The sequence below is a fragment of the Penaeus monodon genome, chromosome 24, assembly GCF_015228065.2.
Source record: "Penaeus monodon isolate SGIC_2016 chromosome 24, NSTDA_Pmon_1, whole genome shotgun sequence".
Classification (NCBI taxonomy): Eukaryota; Metazoa; Arthropoda; class Malacostraca; order Decapoda; family Penaeidae; genus Penaeus; species Penaeus monodon.
The window spans coordinates 4,794,168-4,794,706 of record NC_051409.1 but is presented as its reverse complement, the minus strand read 5'-3'; positions in this window follow the sequence as shown (position 1 = coordinate 4,794,706).

Sequence of the window (539 nt, the reverse complement as noted above, 5' to 3'; positions counted from 1 at the left end):
AATCGGCGTGGAAGTCGAGTTCCTGCGGAAGCAGTCGATCTCGATCGACGACACGAACACCACGCTCAGTATCTTCTTGTCGAAGAAGGTGAGCAATGAGTTCAGAATCCCCAACACGCACGAGGTGGTCGACAAGAAGAAGCGCAAGCGCAGCCACCAGACCTCCAAGGACAGCTAGGCGACGGCCAAGAAGCTCAAGGGGGCCGGCCAGGGACAAAACCCTCTCCCCCAGGTGCCCAAAGGGGGCCGCCGATCAGGGACAAAACCCTCTCCCCCAGGTGCCCAAGGGGCCGCCAATCATGACAAACCCTCTCCCCCAGGTTTCCATGGGGGCCGCCGGCCAGGAACAGAACCCTCTCCCCCAGGTTCCCAAGGGGGCCGCCGGCCAGGAACAGAACCCTCTCCCCCAGGTTCCCAAGGGGGCCGTCAGTCATGGACAAAACCCTCGCCCCCAGGTGCCCAAGGTAAATTTTCTGACGTACGATCGAGAGACACAGAGAAAGGTGCAGAATTACCTCAGGAAGCACAGGAGCAGGCTT